General features: G+C 41.0%; 1 protein-coding gene and 1 long non-coding RNA gene across 47 annotated transcripts in view; one reads left to right on the top strand and one right to left on the bottom strand.

Annotated features, from left to right (window-relative positions):
- MBNL1 (muscleblind like splicing regulator 1) overlaps positions 1 to 25,933 on the top strand; it is a 178,483-nt gene that overhangs the window by 52,635 nt on the left and 99,915 nt on the right. The window lies entirely within an intron of this gene.
- LOC310678735 lies at positions 10,372 to 25,903 on the bottom strand. Its single transcript, XR_014511913.1, has 3 exons — positions 15,996 to 25,903; positions 12,520 to 12,646; positions 10,372 to 10,641 (listed from the first exon to the last, which is right to left on the bottom strand). It is a non-coding gene; the product is annotated as an uncharacterized lncRNA (long non-coding RNA).

Raw genomic sequence — 25,933 nt, 5'->3', positions numbered from 1 at the left:
CTCCGCTTTAGTTACTGTTTCCTTTAAATGGAATAAGAGAGCACATATTGATACATTGTCCTTTTATTTAAATGTTTGTTTTCTGCCAAGTGTGACTTAAGCATAAGGATGCAAGGATCCCCTTTAACTCCATATTCTTGCTAAAATTGCTGTCCAATGAACTCGAATAAAGGAGGACATGCTCATAACTTTTAAAAGTGATACTTAAAATGTAACAGTTCCCCTATGAATTAAAAACATTATCTGATCGGACTGATTTGAACTCAAGAGAAATTCCATAAATCCATTTGCAAATCAGATGTACTTCTTAAATGGAGCTAGGGCAACATAGTTTGAACCTCTCTTTGATGAAACTGAAACATACTTTATATTGTAAACCACCCTGTGATCTTTGAATGAAAAGTGGTATAGAAATTTAATAATAATAATAAATAAACCAATTTTAATACTGTTTTAATTAATTACTTGCTGTTTCAATTAATTTGTGTGTGCATAGATACACACACTATTTCATTTTTAAACAGTTTTCGTTTTGTAAACAACCGTGAGGTTTTTCTACCATCCAAATTTTAACGTGAATTTCTTGTAATACACACTTTTTCTGTAAGCAGCTTTGCCTCATATGCACATACTTGCAAAATAATTTCCCCTAAAACAATTCATTTTTGTATATTTTAACGAATATATGCATTTAAATGCACACTCTACCCTAAATAGATGTGTTTTCATACACATTCCTTGGCTGGAGGAGCGAGGATTTCAAAGGATGGCCTTGTTCCGGTTCATGTATTATTTCGGAAAGCGTGAGCTAGATAGATTTGCCTTTAAATGTGAACAGAATCAAACTTCTCCCCCATCGCTACTAATAGCTCATATGGCGTTCCCCAGCTGAGTGATAGATAAGAGCATAAGAAAAGCCCTGCTGGATCGTGCCAAAGGCCCATCTCGTTCTGCATCCTGTTCTCACAGTAGCCAAACAGATGCCTTTGTGAATTGATTAATAAGCTTTGGTGCCTTTCATCAGATCACTAGTGCTGGACTAATAATCATGCAGCTAGAATGAAACCTTATGGTAATTTGCAAGTAGCTTCTCTGTGTGAACTGATGTTCAGCAGCACAGGATTTCTAAGGTTAAAATAATTGTAAAGAGTAAGGTTAAAATAATTGTAAAGAGAGGAACAGACACCTTTTGTTATTTTTGGAGGGTGGGTGTTATTAAATCCCCAACAATCTTTCTGATCAAATTGATTAGGATCTAAGCATGCATGCTCTTATACCATTGCGCTATTCTGTTGCCGAAGGGTACACATTTTCATTAGAATTAGAACATGAATTTTGCAGTGACTTTTGCTGTGTGGACCCCTTCTTAACCAGCCAAAAATTGCTACATTCCATTTTCAGAGTTAATATTCCCGGCTGCGACGCTGAAGCTCCACTCACCACATTTGAGTCTGATGTGGATACCCCCCCCAAAAAACCCCTTTCCACCCCTTTTGTTTTCTCCAACTTGTTCTGAGATGGAATTGGGAGCATCGTTGTAGGAGCAGATTTCATTCCTTCAAATCTGGAAGCGCAGAATGTTGTGCAAGTCATCAAGGGACTCCACGGGAAATCTAAAAAAAATATGACCGTTCAGCAGCAAAATCGTAGCAATAGCGAGTAACCTAGTAACTGCACTTGGAATGTTATAAAAATGCAACGGTTCAGTGACAAAATAGATCCATTAATTGTTCCGAACGGAATGAATTTCAAATGCTGCATTAATTTATTTATTAGAAATAATAAAAGTTTGTAAACGCTGTGTTAGTATATGTATAGATATCCTGCTGGAAGAACGGCAAGTTTCTTTGACATGTAGAAATTATTCCTATTCCAAGATCCCTTCTGTGTCACAGAGAAGGTACAAGAAGGGAGAAATGGCACAGTCACCACTGGATTATAAATGGAATGCTGTTGGATTAAACCAAACGTCTATCTAATTGAGCACCCTGTTTCTCACAGCGGGTAACCGTGAGGGCAAGTACCCCTGAGGGCAAGGGCCTTCTCCTGCAGTTATTTCCCAGTGACCGGTCCTCAGAAACATGCTGTTCAATCTGGAGGTAGTATATAGCCATCATGACTAGCACTCATGTTAAGAGCATCTTCATGCGATCTTCAGGTGCCTCCATTTTCAGAAGTGAAGAAGATGGCTAAGTGAGGCAGGGTCTTTTCTGTAGCAGCACCCGGTTTTTGGAACTCTTTCCCTATTCTTTAGTGGAATATTTCTACTGAAAATGGAGCTTCCTGAAAGATTGGAGTCCTGACTTCGTGACTACTGGAAATCTCACTCAAAAATCCCTACAGGTTCTGAGGTTTTCACCAGGCATTGACCACACACACATAAGCATATTTGACAGTCATAAGGACTATTAACATTTTTTTTAAAAAAATGAGAATTGAAATTCGTAGGATACTGTATTCTGTGGCTAATGCGTTTTGTTTTTCGTTTTTCTGTGCTTCCCTAGAATAATACTATTTGTACCACACTGGTTATATAGAATAATCACAGAAGTTGTTTATCTTCCTTGTGACTGAATGTTAAGCACTTACATTTGAAAACATTAGCAGTTTTTGTTACAAACAGCATTCCCTGCTGTTATAGATTGAACTTCCAAACACTGCAAAGCTGACATAGTTAAAAACTAGGAGAAAAATGAAAGCAGGAGGGTTTTTAAAGACTGAGGGATGGGTACGACAAAGATATTAAGATGGCTTGTAATGAAGGAACAGCTGAAGGGCGCAATGACAAAACAGGGAGACTGGAGCTAAGAGCATGCAGTACATTAGTCTGGCATATATTTGTGTTCCAAGTCAAGGGGTTTGTGACTCCTTAAAGTTTCCCTTTAAATACAAAAACTGATTCGAAAAATACAGCTTGTTGTTTTTCAGATATCCCGATTTATTTGCTCTTTCCAAAAAAGTTGAATTGGGCATTTAGTTTTCTATTCCATACTAGAATTTTTTAGATGTTATTTCCCAAACCCTTAATGTTATCATCCTCTGAAGCCAAATTGGTCACACTCCTAGTCAGATTAATTCTGTTAAATGCGAAGTGGTCAGAGATCTCGGAGTGATGCAGACTCTGTTGTAACGCTTCATCTACTTGCCATGTGCAAAAACTAATCCGTTCCAGACATGTTTTTAAAAGATAAGTCTACGGTTGTATTCAGTCCGGTGAGAGCCACTCATAATGCCATGGCAAGATTGTAATCCTTTGGTGGCTTGTTAGGGCTGACAGCTCTATTAATTTACGACCCACGTTGTAGATAGGTTGTTAAAAAGGAAATGGTTATAAGTAATTAAGCCACTTGTGCTGAGTGGGTTTCATAGGGCAGGTACCAAGATAATTTTATCTCGCTTTCTAGGTCATAGAGTTACTCAAATGAGGACTCTGACAATTAGAGAAGATGAAAGTGCGAGTGAAAGAGAGGAAATCAGATTTTCACGTTCCTTAAACCTATATTCCTGCATAAACCAATGTTTCAGGGACTGAAGGCCAGATCGGATGTGGTACCAATATAATCTTATATACTTTTCTGTGCCACAGAGTTACTAAAATGAGGACTCTTAAAAACTGGAGAAAGATGAGAGAAGAAATATGATTTTTATATCCCTTAATCCTATTTTCCTGAATAAATCAGTGTTTCACCATTTGCACCCTTTCATATATGAACCAGGTTTTGTGTGTGTCTGTGTATGGGGGAGTCATCTATTTTTATATTTATTTTTTTAAATGACCACAAAAATGGCTAGCTCAGGTGAGGGGAGCTTAACTTTGTTCCCTTCCCCTTGTTACTTTCCTCTGCTTCTATCATTGTCAGCCCTTTTCCTTGAGTGGTTTCAGATTTTGGAAGTATTAGACTCCCTTCGATCACCCATCATTTTATATGTGAATGGGGCAGGCATATTTTATGTAGTTATTGGTACAATTATTTGTCACCTTTCCTCCATAGAGCTCAAGGTGACCTACGGGGTTCTCTTCATGCCCTCACATCAATCTTTTTGGGCTGAGAGACAAGGACTGGGCCCAAGGTTGTTGTTGTTTAGTCGTGTCCGACTCTTCGTGACCCCATGGACCAGAGCACGCCAGGCCCTCCTGTCTTTCACTGCCTCCCGCAGTTTGGTCAAACTCATGCTGGTAGCTTCGAGAACACTGTCCAACCATCTCGTCCTCTGTCGCCCCCTTCTCCTTGTGCCCGCAATCTTTCCCAACATCAGGGTCTTTTCCAGGGAGTCTTCTCTTCTCATGAGGTGGCCAAAATACTGGAGCCTCAGCTTCATGATCTGTCCTTCCAGTGAGCACTCAGGGCTGATTTCCTTCAGAATGGATAGGTTTGATCTTCTTGCAGTCCATGGGACTCTCAAGAGTCTCCTCTAGCACCATAATTCAAGAGCATCAGTTCTTCGGTGATCAGCCTTCTTTATGGTCCAGCTCTCGGCCCAAGGTTATCCTGTGAGTTTCATGGCTGAGTGGGGATTTGAACCAGGGTCTCCCACGCCCTAGTCCTGTACTCTAACCTCTACCCCACAGTGCATAAGCAAACATGGGTACAACTGTCATGGTCGGTTTGCCCCCTTTTTTTGCAAAAGAAAATCAGAACTACATTGCAATCTTATGCAGGTTTACTTAGAAACAAGTCCCACTGATTTCAGTGAGACTGATGCCCAAATAAGTGCCCATTGGCAGTCGTAATATTGCACTAATTTATCTATGCATTTGTTGTCTTTTGCAAGTGGCGATGATGATGATAATAATAAAACTATGTAATTACACTAGATAGAAGATCTGAGAGAGGAAAAACAGCTGGGGAAGATGGTTTAATCCAACCCAAACCTGGTGCAAAATATAGAGCAAGCAGCAACTAATTGAGGACATGCATTTTTGTTCCACTCCTTTGCGGGGGAAACTGCACATAAGCTTAAAGAGGACTCTTTAGAGCAAATGTAGACTCTTAAATTTCCTTTAGGGAGGACATTCTCTCCCCACGAGGGAGTTCAGTGCTCTCCACTATCACTTGGTGGCTGGATTTAAATCAAGCTAGGTTCAAGGCTACCTACACTCTGTAATGTCGTGTTTCCCCCATTAAATCCTCTTTTATGCTCTCTGATTTACAATCAGAAGAGGTACAACAATAAACGCTTACTTGGGTTCAGGGTCAGACTATGGCTGTCTTTGTGGAGAAAGCAGACTTGCAAATAATATTAGCTCAATAGCCTTTTAACCCATGCAGTTCTGAAATGAGATGGGAGAGGTGTTTTCTGTTTCTGTTTCTTTTTCTTTTTTGCTATTTCCGTGGCTTGGTAGCACAGCTTTGAGAAACAGAAACGGCAAGATAAGCTTAAAATAGAAGTTACTGCCAAATCCATCCTGTCAAGCCACCTGGCATGACTGTAGAGAGGAGCACAATGGCAAACGCTCCAGTGGTAGTTAAATTCAAACATTGGGTGTTGGTTTTTTTTTTAAAAAAAATTGCTCTAAAAATATTCACTGACCACATAGACAGACATCTGGCTGTCAGGAGCCATGTCAGTACTGCTGCTCTTTATAACTGATATCTGGAATGGAGAACCTATTATTATTATTATTATTATTATTATTATTATTATTATTATTATTTAACTAACTAACTAACTAACTAACTAACTAGCTAACTAACTGTATTTATAGTCCACCTTTCTCCCAAACTGGGATTCAAGGCAACTTACAGCATTTATAAACATCCTTATAAACTATGATGTAATAAAAACTAGGTAAGAATGATAGTTAAAATACATTACTGTAAAACATTTTTAAAGCCAGCATTAAAGTACAGTTTGCCCTGACAGCAGCCCAGTTTTGACTATTATCTGCACCTTAGTTTTCAGAGGATAAAAAGAGGGAGGCAGCCTAAAATCTCTTGGTAGGGAATTCAGCAATACGGAAGCAGCCACAGAAAAGTTTCTTTCTCTCTCGGGTCACCAGCAGCTGTGCCTCTGTTGTCGATGAGCCCAAGAGAATGTGTTCACCCAAGGATCTTAACACCCAGGCAGGTTTGCATAGGGAAATACCATCTTTCAGGTAACCTGGGCCCAAGCCACACATGACTACAAACTGTGGCCTTCAGGTGAGCCAGCATGCCAGTGTTCAGAGATGATGGTATGTATAGTCTAGAACATCTGCTGGACTAGAGGTTCCCCATCCCTCCTTCATATAGTTGAATCTGATACTTACCTACTTACCTTCCAGTAGCCCCACATATTTCTGAGTAGACATATGTATAGCATTGCGTTGTTAATTCATACCTCTTTCCTTGACATATTCAAAGGTTATTCCAAGTTGATAGTAGGAGTGGGACTGTGATTGTGATTTCACCCAGCCATGCTGTAAATCAATGGGGGACATTGGTTAGAGCTTGGTGCAGGTTGAATTTGATAGTTCTCAGGCTCCCTTTCAACTCTACAATTCCTGGCATATCTAGGTTGGTCTGGGAGATATCCTTATTGGAAAGCAGTTGCCAGTTAGTGTGGACAATACTAAGGTAGATGGACCAATGGTCTGACACATTATAAGGCAGTTTTCTATAGTCCTGTAAGCTTCTCTATACATCTGAAGCCTTTATGATTCTAATATTTATAAAATCTGATTAATTTGTATGTAACTGGGGACATACTGTCTCCTGCTGCTAAGAACCGTTCCTTTTACCAATGTTTATGATAACCCAGATCTGTTTGCAGGGAAAGGCATGACTAGCGGAATGGGAACTTTGTCAGGCCTCACATTACTGGAGCATCACTTGAGAAAATATTCTTAGTACAAAAGGGAAACTAAACAGAACGAATCAAATGTAACCTTCGCCAGCCCTCCATGGCGAAGTGTACCCAGGCTAAAAATGAAATTAGCAAAAGCGAAACCCAACCATTTCAAGCAAATTTGCAAAAGTAGAACTGAAAGCTCTACTTGCAAGACCACACAAACTGACAAAAAGCCCAACTGACCCCCTGACAGAAGGGGAAATCCGTCAGATTTTGACGTTGTGCAAGTCTTAAGAATTGGCACTGAAGTGCTTGATTGAGAAATGCACGTTGCTCCTTGTTTTGTGTTTTCTGGAGAGGGCAAAATGAAAATTGTGTCTGATTTGGAGCTTGGCGCATTCTGTGAAGACGTGAGCCAACACAAAGTTAGAGCAGGAGCCTATTGTGTCTTCTTTGGCCACCAAGGCAACTGAGGAACTGCTTGTTGTTTAAGCTGCATGATAACATTCTTGCTCCTTTGCATCAGTCCCTGCTGACTATACATTTCCCCTGTTTTCTGCACTCAGTCCTGGCATCTTACTATGGAGGGAAGCTATCTGTCCCATCCTGTCTGATTAAAGTAGTTCCAGTCATTTCAACCTTAGCAGCCAGAGTTCCTCCATATTCCATCTGTCCCATTGAATATGGCAGCTCTGTGAACTGGTTTCATGGATCTGCTTCTTCCATTCAGTATCTTTGGATGGAAGGGAGCTGAACAAAGTGCATTTGGAAGGAAGGAAGCACAATATAAATTGGGCATTTAGTTTTATATTCCCCACTGCTTGCACAGTTTCTGAGGATATCTCCGAAGTGTCTTGCATTTAGGAATAAATGGGAATAAATCATGCACATCAGAATGAACATCCAGTCCTGCATGTCGGGTATAACTTTTAGTGAGATGCACATTCAAATGCAGATTCAAGCCTTTGCTTTCAATGGAATGCAGGCCTGGGTGTTCATCCCCATTCTTGACCCCTCGTGCATGCAATCACCAATAAATTTCCCCCCACACCCAAGAAACAGACCAAAAACGGGTTTGGGAGAATCATCTATCTACTCTAGCAAAACTACAATACAGTGGTACCTCGGGTTACATACGCTTCAGGTTACAGACTCTGTTAACCCAGAAATATCCGGAACGAATTAAGTACTTAACCTGAGGTACCACTGTACCTACTTTAGAAATTCCAGATTACCACGGGATATCTAGTCTAGGCCAGTTGTATTCCCTATTAAGTTGGCTTCTGTTCAGTTTGAGAGAGAGGCTATTTTTTCCCCTGCCCTCTCCACATTTCCTCTTCTATCTTCATTTTATGTTCTGTGTGGAGATTTCCTCATAGTTACAAGTTTGGAAAACCATCCAAGAGCTGTTGCAGGGTTTTTTTTTGGATATTGCACTTAATGTCCTCTCCTTTTAGTAGCTTTTTAATGCTGAATTGCAGGTTCAGTGAGAAATTAGGCTTGTAAAGATGTTTGCCTGAAAGTGCAGTGATTGATATTTACAAGGAATGCAGTGCTGGGTAGCTGCATAGGCTTTTCAAAATAAGCTGCATTTTAACAAGAAAACATAGGTTATGAGGTTTTAGTGAATTTAATAGTAACACTTAAGTTAACTTTAAATAACCAAACTTCTTGATGAATTAAGTTTTTTTTTTTTTAAAAAAAGATCACCAACTCTGACAAACCATACCAAAATCTGCAGCAACAGAACTAAAAAAATAAGTAAATAAATAAAACATGCAAGTACATCAGAGAGAGAGAGGAATCCAGGAAAGAAGCAATGCGACTGTTAGATGTAAAGGAAAAAAAGAAACACTGCGAATAAAGCGAATGAATTTTACCCTGTAGTAGTGTATCGATATTCTCCACTTTCAAGAGCTACCCTCTCCGCTTCCCGTACTGAGCTCACATGAGACTTTGGGAAGAACATTTGACAGCAACCACAAAGTGTGATTTCACTTCTGTGTGAATGATTTGCAGCAGCCTCCACTGCAGAAGGTGTTGGAAGGAATATTCACACTTGGAGCAATTTTTATTTTTATGGCAGCATTTCTCAAGGATGGAGAAATGAAAGAGGGAGGGGAGGGGGAAATACAAAGAAAGTCCAAAAGTGAGAGGCGAAATGAATGTAAAAAAACACACACCTTTGTACGCTAGGGTAGTTTGTACACACAGAGAGACATCCTTCTCTTATCTTCCATCCAGAGAAGCTGGATGCAATATCAGAGTTCAGGGAAACATTCCAGACAGGCAAAAACATTTTTTGGGGGGGAGAACGAGGGTCACTGGGATGCGTGTGGCCTGGAGAGAGACATGAGAGTCAGGTAGAGAAAGATCTGGTGGCTGCATTGGGCTCTTGAGCCTCAGATCCCTAAACCCCAGGTTGAGCTTTTCCAGTGACCTGTATCTTGTATAAATCTGTTCGTAAGAGCAACTACTGACAGTTATAGAGGTCTTTCCCCAGTTGCGGAAACATAGAGTAACAGTGTGGCTGCTGCAAGAGATTTCTCTCTTCTCTCTCACACACACCAATTTTCTTCCATGACTAGTCAGTAGAGGGACAGCTTGACTAGACATTCCTGCGACGCTAATTCTGAAAGCTGTTCAGTGCACCCCACTAAAGGTGCACATAGTTTTGTAATGAATACAGCAAGGCCTCATAACTGCTTATCAAGCCTGTCGCAGGTTGTTGTTGTTGTATAGGATCTGTCATGCCCACATATAATATATCCCACCTGATTCACCTTACTGGAGCGGAAGCATTTGGATTTGAGTTGATTTCCCCCCTCTTCACTGATGATCGATCAGATTCCCTCCCTCTCCCTCACCACCACCAAATACTTCCAGCTAAAATTCCCTCACCAAGGAAGCTCCCCCCTTCAGATTGCCAGCTCTTCGCCTCAGAAGGCTGTGTTTTATTTTTATTTGTCCGTGGGGCTGCCATTACTGTTTTGACTGGCAGCACAGGGGTTCTGTTTTTTATTTCATTTTGCTAGCAATTTAGAGGTGCAGCCTTCTGGAGAAGGGTACCAGCGCAAATCCGCTTGCAGTCTCTCAAAAGACAGGATAAGAATGGGGAAGTTCGAGACAAAAGAAGGCAATATGCTTTAACCTGCTTCCCAAGTGCAAATAAATGATGGAAACAATCATGACAGCTGCTTCTCTCTGGGACTGCAGCAGTCGCCGGGGAGCCAACAATACCTAAGGGTTATGAAACAGATGACAGATGTGCCCATTAAGAGGCACATGGGCCTAGTTCCTGTCATGTCCTCTAGCTGTTTCCCCTAATATGTATTATCTCAATCTTGTTCAGCTAACTAGACTTTATCTGCGGCCTATTATCCATCTGACACCAGTTAAGATGCAGGGTGGGAAAGATGCTTGACGTGACCTGGCTGAAAATCATTATGCTCCTGCTTTGCGGTGCTTTCGTTGAACGTGTGGTGATGATAGTTAATAAACATGTTTGTTTATTGTATTTATTGGCATTTGTATCGCGCCCAATTAACCAAGTTCTCTGGGCGGTTCACATATTCTTCTGAAAAACCAATATGATTCAAATGCAATCAAAATTGTTGTTTTTATTTGTACATTAGAGCATTTGTAAATGTTCGAAACACTTTATGTGTATTGCCTTATTGCCGTTCTTATAATAGCTCTTTAAGGTGAGAGAAATGTATATAAGTAGACATGTTGAGGATTGTTCTCTAAAGGCCACATAGAGACTTCATGACAGAGATGAGTTTCTGAGAAGTGAGAATTCCCCTGTTTGCTCTTAGCTGCTCCATTAGACCACACATGTACTTTTTATAATAGAAATTCTTCTTTCCCCTGAAATGTATTCAGAGCAACTTTGAATTAGTGTATATCCATTTACTTAAATTGGCATCAAACACCAATGCAACAACAGATAAAATAGCAAACAGTTAAATGTAACTACCAGCAGCAAAATTAACTGAAGTCCAGCATGTCAATGAAACAGAAGCTTGGGAAAATAGTCTCATTTTCTTTTTTACCTAGACTGAGGCAATAGAAATGTGCTTCGTAACTGCATTATTTTACTAATGCGTTCATTGTATTTATTTTGTAGATTTATATCCCACTTTTCAACCATAGCTCCCCAAAGTGCATAAAAATACTTACAAAACAGAAAAGTTAAACCTTGCTTGCACACCCAAATATTGAATAGGTAGTAAAAAGTGTTCTCTAAGGACAGAAGTTGATTGTTGAAGTGGTAGAATATCAAAACACCATGAGGTACATTTTGTTGTTGTTCTGGGGGCAGGCCTGCCTCATAAATGCTTCGAGCATCATCTAAGTGGGGCAGACTTTATTTGTACCAGGGTGAAATTTCCCCCTTGAGAAAGAGAGAAACTGATTTCCATAATGAAAAGTTTCCTTTTCTGAGCGAGAACAGGAAGCCTCATAAACCTTACAAGGAAGCCTGGTCCTTGTGATTTCCAGATCTATCCCCTGGTGATAAATGTCAGATAAACATCCTCAGAGTTGTATGCTTATCTGAGTCCAGCAAAAAGCTGTTTCCCCCAACCCCCAAATCTCCTGTTGTTCTACACCATATCTGTTAGAGCCTGAATTAAAATTTCCTACGTCCAGGGGTATTTTTAAATTTAAAAACAGGGATTTTCTTAACTTTAACTTACATTTTGCACATTAATATGAATTACATACATTGCAATTACACACACGCTTTGGCTTTTGCCTAGTTTGCAGAACAGCCTTCATCTTGGATGTACAGTGGTACCTCGGGTTACATTCGCTTCCGGTTACATACACTTCAGGTTATAGACTCTGCTAACCCAGAAATAGTACCTCGGATTAAGAACTTTGCTTCAGGATGAGAACAGAAATCATGCTCCAGCGGCGTGACAGCAGCGGGAGGCCCCATTAGCTAAAGTGGTGCTTCAGGTTAAGAACAGTTTCAGGTTAAGTACGGACCTCCAGAACAAATTAAGTACGTAACCAGAGGTACCACTGTATAGGTTAAAACTGGACGAAACCTGAGAACTCCTAGAGCAGATTTTTTTTTTCAAAAAAATGTGGTGGGGGCAGGAATGGGAGGGGAAGTTTTGGGCAGTATCTGATGCACTTGTTCAGTGAGTGAAAGGATTTATGCTTAGTGCAACAGAATTCCTTTCTGCCCCCCTCCAGCCTCTGGAGGGTTTGGTGAAGCCCCAGGGCAGATTTAGGGGGTGCACAGTGGGGACAGAGGGAGACAGTTCCATTACACAACTCTAAATCCTTGTGCTAATGGAATGAGTTACCTGGCACCACATGGTTGCGCAAATGAGTGCGGGGACTTCACCGGATCTACAGATACACCCAAATGCTCCAGAAATAAATAACTGAAAGTGTTATGGCTTTTGTACTTTATTTTCTCCACCCTTCATCAAGTTTCAGTCAATTGTTCACCAGGGAGAGATGGTGGAAGGTGAGTCTTCCATTTTCTATCCTGCCTGTTTCCTCTCTATAGGTTGGCTCCAGCCCCAAACGTGTTGCACACCCATTGTTTCACATGGGAGTCTTGTGCAATGAACATTTGATCTGTCCTGCCTGCTGTGATGCTCCTAATGACATATAGAGAAGTCTGAACCTGCTTCTTTCCCTCTACTAATAGGCGCTGGACATAATCAATAAAAGTAGTAATCAACGGTATATATCATAGCGGGATAGAAATCAACAGAAATTTACCTTGATAGCTTAACGGAAGTTTTAGATCTGCCTGGTTATGCCCTCTACCAATGAGCTATTCTCTCTGTATGCACATATTTCGACATTAGGCCTTTGTTCACCAGCCTCCAAAATGAACAAACCACTTCTGTAATAACAAGTTTGATATGCTGAGCTCATTAAAGGATTTATTTTTTAGTGTAGGTGTCACACCAAGCCATCAGAGGCATAAGATGTCCAGAATCAGCTGTTAACAACACCCTGACATTCTGCTCCCAAGCAGAATAGAGATACTTTTGTATTATTATTTTCAAATAGGTGCTTTTGGCATGGTGGCGGCCGTATAAAGGAAAGATCCAGAAGTTACAGCGAAAAAGAAATAGTTCCTGGAGGAGGTGGTGCGCTCCAGCGCATAAAGTACCTGGTACATAATGCTATGCGATTCCTCCTGAAATTATTTTGCATGTGTGGCAGAAAGCCAATGATGTTGGTTGAATGCAGACGACATTGTCTTTCCTTCTCTCTGAGGCATTCAGAGCAGAATGGAGGTCAATGACACAGTAGCTTGCAAATCGCATTGCAGAGGCAGGCACAGACAGAACTAAATAGATGGCTGCATTTATTTTCATTAGCTTTGTTGTGTTGTACAGGGCCTTAATTGGTTTAGAATTTGTACTGTGTTGCTGAACATGAAAACTGCAATTTGTGTGTGTGTGTGTGTCTACACGCACAGAAACACACAAATCTATATACTTGACATGGTATAGCTTTAATATGCTGGTAGTTTTGTTTTGAATATCGTTGATAAATCAGGGTAGCAGTTCAATTGTATCTTGTCTGCCCCCCTCCTTCCGTGTGTTAACCTCATGAACCTGCTAATCTTTTTCACATGTTCTGTGAAATGGAAAAGTGTTGCTGCAGACATCTGTTAGAAATTTATTCTGAAAAGCATTCCCCTACATATTTTCCTACATTTGGTGTTATGCATGGCTTCTAAGATATATCGTTTATCTTCTATCCTCAATTTTCTTCTGTCTTTTTTGGTAGAAAAATTGAAGGGTAGTGGTGGCATTTTTATAATATTTTTACAATTTCAGCGCTACTCCCCCCCCCCCCCCCGCATCCAACAATACCTTGGAATTCAGCATGTAAATCTTTTCGTTTTGTGTTTGTGTGGTCAGTAATTCTTCTCTTTGTATTATTTTGATACAATCCGAATCCTTTGTTTGTTCCCCAACACAGAAACAGCTGATTTCTGCAGCTGTTTCCATTAACGAAAAGCCTGCAGCAGTTCCTTTCCTTGCAATAAAAAATGCAATTAAATACACACCACATTAAGTAACATCAGAATGTGGCCTTTGTGGTTCTGGAAAGTCAAGGATCAACTTCCTTTGAGGGTCTCAGACTTGTCTGTATCCATGCCTGCCCGGGACTGAACAGCAGTTTTGTTATTCCATGGTGTGGAGTTGCCTCGTTCTAATTTTCAAGTGACAATTATGTAATCTCTGATAAGTAATAAGCTACAAGATAACAATGATGCTGATGATGATACTGAGAGCTATATACATGTAATGTGGGAGATCCATGATTTCCCGATGTTTTAAGTTTTGTTTAATAGCAACTGGTTTGTGCATGACACTAAATGGGATTGAAGCAATGGTGCTAGGAAAAGAGGAATTTAACTCTCTGCCTTTGCCTTTTCCTAAATCTGAATCATTCAAACACTTCCCAAGTAATCCCCAACCCCACTGGGGCAAATAGTAGATTTGCGGGAGGTGATGTAGATACATGTGCGGGGAGGAGGAAGGCTTAATTCCCACCTCCCTGCCGTTTTAGCATTGTTACCCTGATGCAATTTGAAGCTGCCCATGTCTTCTATAACTCAAACATACAGTGCAGCCCATTACATATCTGCTTAGAAGTAGGTTCAATGAGCCTTTCTTCAAGTTAAGTGGGAATAGGATTGCAACCTATAAATACCAGGAGCTCTATGAATCTCCCGTACCATTTTGACTTTGCTCATTGCTCAAAACACTTTGTTCATTTTCTTATAGAGTGATCCTGTGTCTCCCATCACATAAACAAGTATTATGCCAGAACTAGTGTAACATAACACATTGCTACCTCTTCAGCAAATGCAAAATAAAGAACGATAGCAATAGAAGCAAAAGCTTGCGTAGCAACACTGATAGAATTCTTTCAGTGCCCATGACAGTACCCTTGTAGCTCTATCAAAAGAAAAGAAGAAGAAGAAAAGAAATCAATCGCAATGTCACTCACGGATAAAATCCACATATTCCCCATAAACAGAATGCAACAATCAACATGCAGTGACAGCAGGAATGCTGAGAATAATAATAATAATAATAATAATAATAATAATAATAATAATAATAATAATAATAATATATTATTTATACCCTGCCCATCTGGCTGGGTTTCCCCTGCCACTCTACACAATGACACTACATAAACTATGCTGCATCTACTATGCAAAGCACACAAGGGGTAGGAATTGGGGTAGGGGTAGGAATTTGAATTAGCTCACATGTAAAGGCAAACCTACCAAATTTCAACTTTCTGAAACAATACTTCTCAAGTTACCCGGCTGAAGTTATCCAAGTGTAGCCGGATCACATTGGCTTCTATTCATTGGTGATATTACCCATAACTTCCTAGAGAGCTGGTTCACATGTGATGCTAAACTTTGCGCTGTTGTGCTCATATGTTGTAATTTCCTCCTTGAGACCAATCAAAGTTTGCAGTTTCACATGAACTGGCAAAGTATGGTTTATACTTGCCATACAAACCATGTTTGGAAACTAGGATCGAGCCTGGCTTGAAGTCACATGTGAACTGACCTTCTGTTTCTGCTTTAATTTCAGTATCTTGCTCCATCAATCCCAGTCTGACCCCAGCCAGTCCCACCTGCCTGCCCTCGTACTTAAAACCAGTTAGGTTGCAGCTCTGCCTGTCTTTGGCTCTACTTACTGCTGGTCTTTCTGTGTACTGCTCAACCACCAGACCCAAAGAGTACCTTGCCACCATTGGTATCTAGAGTATGTCTCTTTATTAATCCTTGCCACTTAGTTTGAATGTTACATTTCATTTCGTCAGCTCAGTTGGATGCTTCACAAAGGAAAGCTATTTCCCCCTCAATCTCACAGCGGCAAAATGTCTTACTGCAAAACTGTCAAAAAAAGAGACAGTTTCTTTTTACTGAATATTCACATATTTAGTTTATTGCATGCTGCTTTTCTGCCTGCATGTTGTATCTGCAAAGTTAGGTCTCAGTCATTTTTGTAACTGCAAAACTGGAACATTTATTATTATTATTATTATTATTATTATTATTATTATTAAAATATAAGGGATATATTTCGGAAATAAGTGGGTTGTTCCCTCAGGTTTTCAACTAGCTTCAAAATGAGGGTTTGAATCTTCCCTTTTCCTACCCCTCCTCCTGAACTGGGTATATTTGTACCATAAATAGTTACCTTGAAGGGCCTCATGTTCCTTCTGAATCTTTATACTTAGCCTTGGCTAGGATATTTAAAAAGAAAGAGAGAGAGAGAGAGAGAGAGAGAGAGAGAGAGAGAGAGATTAACTTGAATTTGAGAGGTGTTTTCAGTCTGTTCCTACTGGCTCCGCCAGAATGAGGCCTCCTGTTTGGCTAATGTGACAACATTACGGCATACCCACCAAAAAAGAGAACCAGGTTAAAATTTGGCTCAGGCGGTTTTTCTTCTCAATCGCATAAGATACCCATGGCAGCAGTGTATCAATTTTATTGTCTCCCATTTTCAGACATGCAGTCATTGGGTTTAACTACCAGCTGGCGATATATACTGGGCACAGTCCAGCCAAAATTAACCCACTTATAGTTCAGTTCAAAGTTTGTTCAAAGTCGAGACCATATGTTATAACTAGCACAAGTAAGATGAAAACAGTTTTCAGTGCTTCATGACTCTGGAGACTAAACAGTGCTTAAGAACAGCCAGTACCCTTGGTTATCATTGTGAGAATCTACCACATTTTTATTTAGATATTTTTGGCACCGTGTTGTTGCTGTAAATGGAAACGAGTCTTCTTTTGCAATTGTTTCTCTCTTTCTGCCAGCAAGTAAATTCTCTGCTTTGGGTTGAATAGACCATAATTTGGCTTGAGCTATTAGTTGGTCCAATTATTTAGTTCTTACGTCCGTGTAAATGGAATACCCCCAAAAATAATGGGGTGGAGGTATGAGAGGGGATGACACACCACTTATAACTCCCGTTGATTTCAATTGAAGAGATACAAGCATGTGCTCAATTTTCTCTTCAACATCTGTAGGACTTAAAGGTGATGGATTTTGGCTAGATTTTTGCTTACTATTAATAGTACATACAGAAGAAGCAAGGAATTATTTTCTGCTTGGAGTCATGGGGTTGTAAAAGGCCACCAAGGTGCTCTAACCCAACTTCCAGTCAATACAGGAAATAGCAAGCCCATTACCAGATTTCATAGTAAAATAGAATTCAACACCACGTCTAATTTATACACATCTGCCAGTGCAGAGCCAAGGGGAGCCTTCCTTTCTAACTACTGACCTCATGCTCCGAGATCAGCAGAGCATGGACCCCATGATACAGTGGCACGAGCATAGCATTTTTGGTGGTGGCACCCCGATTATGGTGTTCTCTTTCCAGGGGAGTATGGTTGTATCCCACACTGTTATTTTTTAAATATTTATTTGTTCATGCATGCTTTGGGGATACAGATTTGCTCTAGGTTGTAGAAGTCTTTGGTATTGTGCTTACTATGTTGAGCTGTTGCTTTAGTTTAGTATGTTTTTTTTGGGGGGGGTGTTTTAATTAGCTGGAATAGCTGGTTATATATATTTATCATATTGTGCATGGCCCTGGGGTTCTCCAGGATGAAAGGCAATGCAATCATCACCACCATCAATGAATCACTTGGAATCTACTATTTCACAGGACTCTGGGGTTCTGCTGGCATAGACTCCCCCCCCCCTCCTGTGGTGTTTGCCTGTAGGCTAATGCATCTCCCTAGCCATAATATTTGAGTGTCTTATACAAGAACTGCATTTCATAATGCCTCATTGTTAAGCCTTCAGAGGGATAACTGGAAAGTCTACACAGTCTTTATATGGCCATGCATGCCCCCCCCCCAATGGTCACAGCATCCTTGTGAATTATGCTTGTTCCACTCCCATTTTGAAAAGACTACAAAGAGCATCTGAGTTTTTAAAATTCCGAACATTAAATTACCAAAGCAACAGTTCTTCCTCTTGCTTTTGCATCTTCTGGGCGTCTATGGCCAGGTTTGGTCTAGGGTTAATGTGTCTCTTCATCTCATCAAGAAGTACTGCTGTCTTTGAAAAAAAGAACTCTGCTTAACCAAATTTCAGGCAGATGTCTTTCTCTGTAGGACTGCTTCTGTTTAGGTAGCTGCACATGTTACAGCTTTTACACAGCACTCTTTGTTCCCTGGTTAACCACTGAAGAAAATTTTGCAAGCATGATCCTTGCAGATAAACAGCTCTTTTAGTTCCCTGTTTATACCCATGGAGCAGCTCCGCCCTGACCAAGCGTTCCCAATAAATATAATAGCACAAGGGTTGCCAACGCAGCACCTGTGGGCCTGCAAAGATTCAATATCCTCTCGGAAGTTCACAATGTGTGAGAGATAGTTTGCTGTCCCTGTTCTGTACCTGTTTGCACTGGCTCAGCCTCTACCACAATGAACACACCACCTTGAACATTTCATTGGTTTCTAGGCCTGGACAGCCACCTTCCCTTCTTTTCTGAACAGGTAAGGGTTGGGAAGAGCTTCTCTCTGTGAGTGCATACAGTGGTCACTGATGATGTTGCCTTTTTCTGTTGATGGGGGGGGGGCTGATGCAGGGGGCATTCCTGCACTGTCTTGGGGGGGGGTCCTGTCTCTTTTTATTCACTTTGAGGTGCGGCAGCCATTTTGTGTTACGTCCACTCTTCATAGCAACCATTTTGTGAAGGACACCTAATGGCACTTTCTCAAAATTTCAAGTGTCCCAACCGTTTGGCAGACTCCGTAATAACATGTGGCATTAGGCAATTCCCAGTTCTCCTTTTATCTGTTGCAAGGGTCAGCAGTGTTTCATTTACCTCCGTACTCAGTTCCTTCTTATTTATGTATCAGCCCATTCATAGCTCACCAAATACTACCTCAAGGTCCCTCCCAACTCTGCAGTTCTTTGATGCTATCATCTTGATAGAATCATTTGATTTTTCATCTTGAAACATATGCAAAAGCTTTGCCGTAAATTAATAAATAAAAACACAAATACTTCTACTAATGATTAATAGCTTTTTTCAGGCATTCTGCTGAATGCATGAGGGCTGAAAGTGGAGAGGTGTCGTGGTGTGCAAGCAAAACCTGCCTCTACCTACTTTTCCCATGGTGAGCAGGAATGTCTGAAAGGCCCTTCTGAATGTGTTCAGCTGAACACACTTCAAAGCCTTCCTGCAATTTGTAATGAAAAAGCACCCTCTTGCAACAGGGTGCAGGAGAGCATATAGGAAGCAGCCTTAAACAGTCAGACCGCAGGTTCCTCCATCTCAGCATAGTTTGTCTTGAATCTGTGAGCTTCCACTTGCAAAGCCACTGAGCTATGATGACCCTCTCCTGTAGGTTTTATTGTTGTTAGCCGCCCTGAGCCCAGCTTCGGCTGGGGAGGGCGGGATATAAATAAAATTTTATTATTATTATTATTATTATTAGGGAGGATTCAGCTTTCTGTTTGCACTGTTGAGTATATATAAAAAATAAATAGATCCCACCTCTGCATTATATGTGAGGGTGACTGACATTAAGAGGGACAAAAATGGCTTCCTCAGTGGTGTCTAGTTTGGCACTGGGTGGATGATTGAAGGAGAAGATGCCAGAGGCTGCTTATTGTGTTCCTCAGCACTGGAAAAGGGGCTGGGCAAATTGGCATGTATTGTTTTAGAGGCCCAACCCTAAGAGATCATGGAGCATAACATTCTTATCAACTCCCTGTGGAGTTAGAGATGAGCATGAATATTCCATTTCACTCTTGTTAGTAAAGAGACGAAACATTGGATGCTATATTTATACCTTTAGTATTTTTTTAAACAACTTCTTTTGGCATGGATGTCCTCATGAAGCAGCATACTCTACAGTAGCATGCCTGATTTTTTTAATGCAGCTGCTCCAGATTTACAGAGGTGCGGATCACAGTCTTGGGAATTGTTTAAATCTTATCTTTATTTCAGTTTTGTATTCCAGCCTACTGGTGCTGTTCTGTTCCGTTATTATTATATTATCTCACCGGTTCATGCGATAAGCAGTTTTTGCAGGCCTTTTCAGTGGAGCTGAAAAGTGTGCTTACTCACCAGATAAGAGCCTGATTAGACAGTTATCTGTGGTGCATGGTTGTCTTTGTGAAATATTGATCTACAAAATGGGTAATAAGGCTTGGAAAAGCGCTTTGTGTGGAAAGGCAGTTCTAAGTCAGTTCTCTGCCTGTCAGTCGATTGACAGCATAATGCAATTCACTCATTTCCACTAGTGTTTAAAAGTGTGTGCAAGTGTGTGTGTGTGTGTGTGTGAGAGAGAGAGAGAGAGAAGATGGAACGAATAACTTACTGATATATTTATCTGTAGCATTATCCATTTAAATTCTGTGCCCTTGGCTGAGAGGTTTGTAGATGGCAAGAGATAACAGTGGTCATAAACTTAGGTAAGGTAAAAAGGTAAAGGACCCCTGGATGGTTAAGTCCAGTCAAAGGCAACTATGGGGCGTCGCTTCAGGCTGAGGGAGCTGGCATTTGTCCATAGACAGCTTTCTGGGTCATGTGGCCAGTTTGACTAAACCGCTTCTGGCGCAACGGAAACCAGTGCACACGGAAACGCCATTTACCTTCCCACTTATTTATCGACATGCACTGGTATGCTTTCGAACTGCTAGGTTGGCAGATGCTGGGACAGAGCAATGGGAGCTCACCCCGTTGCGGGGATTCGAACTGCCAACCTTCCAATCAGCAAGCCCTAGGCTCTGTGGTTTAGACCGCAGCGCCATCTGCATCCCTCTAATAAGCATAATACTCAGGAACTTCAGTCTCCTGAAGGAAGGCACCCTTCAATACGTTAATCATTGCTTTAGGCCTTGCTGAGACAAATACCATTACTGTGGTAACCTGTTCTAAGGTTTACATTCATTCACCCTGTATTTTGAGTAGTTTAGTTCTTTTCAGGCATCACACCAGCAAATAGTTGTAAATAATCTGGTACTGTGATTAGCTGCAAGCCCTGAATACTACTGAGAAATATATGTTGGTGTTGGAGTTTTGGCCACAGCTCCTTCAGTCGGACACAGTAAAGCAGCTACATGTTACGGCCTTATGCACAGGCCTTGCTAGCCGGACCTAATTTGGATGTGGCAGTGACCCTACCCTGAGGGGAAAGGAGAAAGGTCTTGTCTCTCTCATCACACTGAACTTGAGAGAGGCTATCAAAAGCCTACAGTACATCTGCAGGAAATCTTTCAGGTTCTCCTCTTCAATTCAGAGTGTTGTCCTTATAGGCGATCAGAGCATCTTCAAAGTGCAGTAAGACTATGTCTGGCGAGACTGTTGCCCTTTCCTGCATCGAAGAGAAAAGCACCCTTAATTGATCCAGAACATTGTGATGAGTGAATGTATGGGACCCCTGCTTGTGCAGCTGAAATGTTGCTTATATATCAGAGAGGGTGAAAGAGGACATGCCGGTGGCAAGAGAGGGATGGCTTAGTCAGTAGAGCATGAGATTCTTGATTGTGGGTTTTGGGTTTGAGCACCATATTAGACAAAAGATTCCTTCATTGCAGAGAGTTGGACTAGATGACGCTTTTGGTCCATAATTCTAGGTTTCTGCGATTCTATGATGGTTCACACCTCACAGTAAGAGTCATTCATGTAGGGAGAAGATATCAAACTGACAATTGACTACAATTCCCATCATCCCTGGCCATTGGTTATGCTTGCAGGGGCTGATGGGAGCTATAGTTCAGCAACATCTGGAGGGCCAAAGTTTCCCCACACCTGATTTTTAAGGAATATACAGGACTCTTAAAATGAGCTAGCCTAGTGCTGGGATTCATTCTGCTATTGGTTGTATGACGCTGCTGTTAGCTGCAGCTCTCGCACGCTGTGTACATCACTTGATAGTTTTGCATTTGATTATTATACATACTTGCAGCTGGCTCCGTTGGAAAGTGTTGTAATTGAGAGGATAAGACGTGGAAATTCTTTTGTTGCAAGCATCAAACAATTGACACAGGTCTGAAACGTGGGGCATTGTCCATGAAGAGTAGGGAAAATGTATAACTGGGTTAAAGCATGCAGCAGAACTGCCTTGGGTTTACAGATGCAAGCTCATTTTCCTTTCTTTTTTCTGCCTTGGTTTTCTGAACACTTCTAAGAGTGTCTCTATACTGCATTTCTTAGTTTCGCTTTGTGGCCCTTGCACCAAGTGGAGGAGTGGGAAGCTTTGGCAAACTTGCCGTTTCATGCATCTCTGACATGATTTATTAATCCTCTTTACCAGATATCCTGTCACTCTCTTGTGTGAAGTCATTGTAATGAAAACGCCGATAGGCACAGCCAATAATGGGAGCGGTGGCTGCAATCGAGTGCAGAGCTCTCTAGCCAATTTTCAGATGTGAATGACTTGGCCGTTGCTATTGAATTTATACCAATAATTGTAATTGCACAGGAGCTTATCCAGGGTACAGCCATGGCTTGTGAGTTACAAGTTGATAATGAAAAGCTAATTTATGTTTTAAACCAAGCGGGGCTATATACTTACCATGCCGTTGCTTTTATTCCAATACGTGTAGAATTTTCGAATGATAATAGGATATTAGTTTTCCATCCAAAGCAAACATTGTGCTGCTGGCTAATGATCTCATGTGAACATTAGAAGAGCCCGGCTGGATCAGACCACAGGTTCATGGAGTCCAATGTTTTGCTTCCCACCCCAGCCCTCTAGATGCCTCTGGCAATCCCACAAGCTGGGCTTGAATGTTTTAGGGTTTACCTTTCCTTGCCTCTCAGCAGCTGTTATTGCAGCCCAGACTACATGCTATGAGTAATATGTAGTAGGTACTGACATATCCAGATTTTCTGTAATTATTTACAACCAGAGATGGCAGTCAGAGAAATTGTTATCTGGCCTGCAGTTGTATCCATCCCTGCCAGTTGCATTCTTGGTGAAAATTGCCTGCGCAGCTAGAAGGCTTAGACTAATAGATGCAATGAGCCTTTATTTGGTTTTTTAAAATTTTGATGGATTTGATCACACATGTCAAAAGTAATTTTGATATGTTTGCAGCGTGGTTATTAACACATACACTATGAAGATAGTCCTGTATTAAGTCACTAAGAAGTCTTAGTTGCCTGGAGCCTCCGCTGAATGTATGGGGGTCACCAGTGGGACTGTGTATAAAACTTAATTATTTGTACAGTTTGTTAGCCTATAAAGTAAAAAGAAAAAGAAAAATACTTCTTTGAAAAAGTTATTTGAGTGATATTTCGCACCATATGTTAGGCAGAGAGCCAGGGTAATTAGCTGAATGAAACCCACTCAGTATTACAAATCAGCAACAAAAACAGGATTAGCCCTATTACATTAAAATCAAATAAGTAAGTTGATCTGGGAATGTGAGATTCTGATCCTGCCCATGCCTGGATCTTATTTGTTTGAATCCTATGTATGTTGGCTTAATTCTGATCCTACAAACTATGGTGTAAAGGATGTGGAAATCTGGACATCAGAATGCAATGGCAAATCCAGTTCCGAGTTTTTTAGCCCATTTTTTTTTTTTTTTTAAAGTTACTTCAGAACTGTGTCGTTGAAGCTAAATGGATATCTTTTGAGATAACTGCTTGGAAGGTCGGATGCTTAGGTCACTGGTTATGTTGCCATTATTTCATTTTATAGTCTGTCATTCTCCATATTATACTCAAGGCAGCATATTATACTCAAGTACAGTAAAAATTGCATATGCTTTGTCTGTTTTTAAAAAACTAATCTCTCCTGCTTTTCTCTTAGAAAATCAAGATGGTTAACAAAAATTAACAGAATGTAACAATGTAATAAACAAGTTAAAAAAGCCCTTCAGACTTGTAACAAGTTAGTTTATAAAATGCAAATGTTCCATAAAACAACGCATGTGAACAAGGCCACCAACACCTTTGCTGTATAGAAAAGATTCCCAGCACCTTATAAAAAGTGTGTAATGTCTGGACAGTGTCTCCTACGGTATAAACATACTGTGTTCGGAGTAAAATCCAGTAAAAGCAAGCATTATGCATTTCATAATAAATCTTCACAGAATCTGAGTATTACATGTTTACACGTGAATGACAACTTTTCAGCATATCCCACACTTCCAGCAAAACTAAAGGATTGGTTCCGTTCTAACAGCTGAACAAGAGCAGCAAATCTATGAACATCTCTCTCACACCCTTACCAATAGTTTCACACACAGCGAAGTCCCCTCCCCTCACTCTGTGTCTGTCTGTCTGTCTGTCTGTCTGTCTGTCTGTCTCTCCATCTCTCTGGCTCTCACTTGCAGTGCTTGAAACTTGACTACTCAGTCACAAGGTTCCTGCAAGTTATCTGTACGCCTAGAGTGCCTAGTTATGAATAAACCGCCTTTGGTTTAGATTGGAACATCTCTCTCTCCTCCACCTAGTATACATGGTGTATGGAAGGGCTCTTTCTGCTCATGGGGAGGGACCGAGATTCAGTACATCGGGGGTGGGCAATCTGTGGCTCTCTACATGCCATCACTGGATAGTAGCTCCTGGATGGATGGCGGTAGTCCATCTGGAAGGTCACAGGTTCCCCATCCCCGCAATGCGTTTTTCTGTAATAAAAATGTCACTGTGGATAAGGGGTCATCCAGAATTCCTTTTGTGCAGTGTTTCAAGGCACAGGTCCACACTTTAAAGCTCTTTAAACACTTTTATTCAAGATAGATGTGGCAGCATCATGCACATCCATGGAAGAGAGATGAGTTGTCCTCCCCGGTCTATGAACCATGACCCCCAGCTTCTATTACAATAATAATAAGAAGTTTGAGATAAGAGCCGAAATGTTCAGGTACTACTAATCTCATTTTTGTTTGAGAAATTACCCTGTTCTCCTCTTCCATCCCTACCATCACATGTGGCAGAGATGCATGAAACTGAGGTTGCTAATCTCAAGCATCATTTAGGCGTCTGATGCTCCAGCACCTGAAACCTGTTGAGTTATGTGGAGTACTGGGAATTATGCAGAGATCAAGCCTGGCAAGATCTCTAGCTTCCACTTTGAATGAGAACCGGATGGCGGAATGATAGGCTGTGTTGCCTTAAAGGCATTGACCACATTGCTCTCCATTCTCTCAGATAGACCACAAACAGTCAGAGAAATCTTCAGGGTGCAATTCAATAGAGCCCAGTATTTACACCTTGTCGGGGTTTTTCTGTCATGAAACCTAAGGCAGCCTGGTTCCCAGGACGTCAGTCAACCAGACTCAGACTTGCTTAGTTTCAGCAAGGTGGTGGCCCAGTGTACTTTTAGACCATAACCTGGGTCCATTCCTTAGGACCCTCAGTGCCTCTGATGGGCAATGTACAGCAACTAATAAATACAATTCACTCAGCACTCACAAGCCTAGATAAGACCATCAACTCCCCTCCCCTCATTAAAGCCCTACTGTTATTTTCTCAGCAGCCATAAAGGAACAAAACCCCTTTAAATATACAGTTTACATCTTTCTTTCATTGTTTTCCAATGTTTTGTTTTGTTTTTAATCTTTATACTTCATTCTGCCCTTAACTCTGGGTTGCTGAAATGTTCCCAACTCCTGTTTACCAAAGAGGGTCAAATTTTTAATGTATTAGCTCATCTCCGAGTCTCCCCCTGCCCCTTGCCATTTCCTATAAACTGTTTCTGTGTATTTTATGCCCTAACGAGCACTGATCTTTGCACCTTTAATGACTGATGCTGAAATGCTGTTTGCTGTTTGCCCTGCCGCCAGTGTTGCCATTGGTCTAGATCCAAAGTTCCACACACGGAGTTCCTCAAGTGCTGCAGAGCTATTCCCTTCCCATCCATCCATCCTGTGGCACTTTGCATCCCCCTAAAAAGCTGTTCCTCAAAACCAGAAAGCCAGAGCAGGCACAGAGGGATGTCGTTGGAGCAATAAATCTGCAATTATTCCTTCTTTGAGTGGAGGTGCTTTCCACTTGTCCTCAGGGAACTCTGGATCTCAACCACTATTTTACTTTCTTCTCAATTTTGTAGAAAATACAGGAGGATATACCCTTTTTAATATTTTCCTCCTGTGTCAACCCCAGTGAATTCACAGTTTGCATTGAATCATAGAATCATAGAATCATAG

The sequence above is a fragment of the Podarcis tiliguerta genome (assembly GCF_965153285.1).
Source record: "Podarcis tiliguerta genome assembly, chromosome: 5".
Classification (NCBI taxonomy): Eukaryota; Metazoa; Chordata; class Lepidosauria; order Squamata; family Lacertidae; genus Podarcis; species Podarcis tiliguerta.
The sequence above is the reverse complement of the archived record's forward strand: the minus strand, read 5'-3'. Positions and strand labels throughout refer to the sequence as shown.